A 731-nucleotide genomic window follows, 5' to 3' on the forward strand; every position below is an offset into this window, starting at 1 on the left:
AAAATGTACAGCCAATTTTGAAAGAGATGCATCTTAGCTCAGGAAATTGTTATTGAATATGTCAATGCTGTTGTTATGAAATGCTTCTTAATTCTTATGATAATATTTCTCTTGGCAATATATGTGTCAATTCAGAGGTGTGTCTTTATGATAATATTTAGGGAGAAACTATTTTCCTCTATTTAATGGCTCAGTGAATTTTGCATTCAATCAAAGTTCCTGTTTTAAATTTCCATGAATGTAAACAACAATATTTAGTGATAAACATTTAAAAATATACATAGTATAGGATAGTCACTATGCTCTGTACATTTGCTTAAATAATTTCATAGGGGACATTTAAATCCTGTAAATGTAAAGACAACAATCACATTATCATCTCAATAGATGAAGAAAAGGCCTTTGACAAAAATCCAACATGCATTCATGTTAAAAGTCTTAGAGGGCATTAGACTGGAGGAAACATACCTCAACATAATTCAAAACTCTATAAAAACAGAAAACCCACAGTCAACATCATTCTAAGTGGAGGTAAACTGGAAGCATTCCCATTAAAATCAGGACCAGACAAGTCTGTCCACCTTTTATACTCTTTTGTAATATAGTGTGTGAAACTCTTGCTAGAGGCATAAGACAAGAGAAGGAAATTCAAGGAGTACTAATTGAAAAATAAAAGACCTAAATATCTCCATTTGCAGGTGCTGTATTATATCCAAGAGAGCTCAAAAATT

This window comes from Nannospalax galili, unplaced genomic scaffold, assembly GCF_000622305.1.
Source record: "Nannospalax galili isolate Female #2095 unplaced genomic scaffold, S.galili_v1.0 scaffold303, whole genome shotgun sequence".
Classification (NCBI taxonomy): domain Eukaryota; kingdom Metazoa; phylum Chordata; class Mammalia; order Rodentia; family Spalacidae; genus Nannospalax; species Nannospalax galili.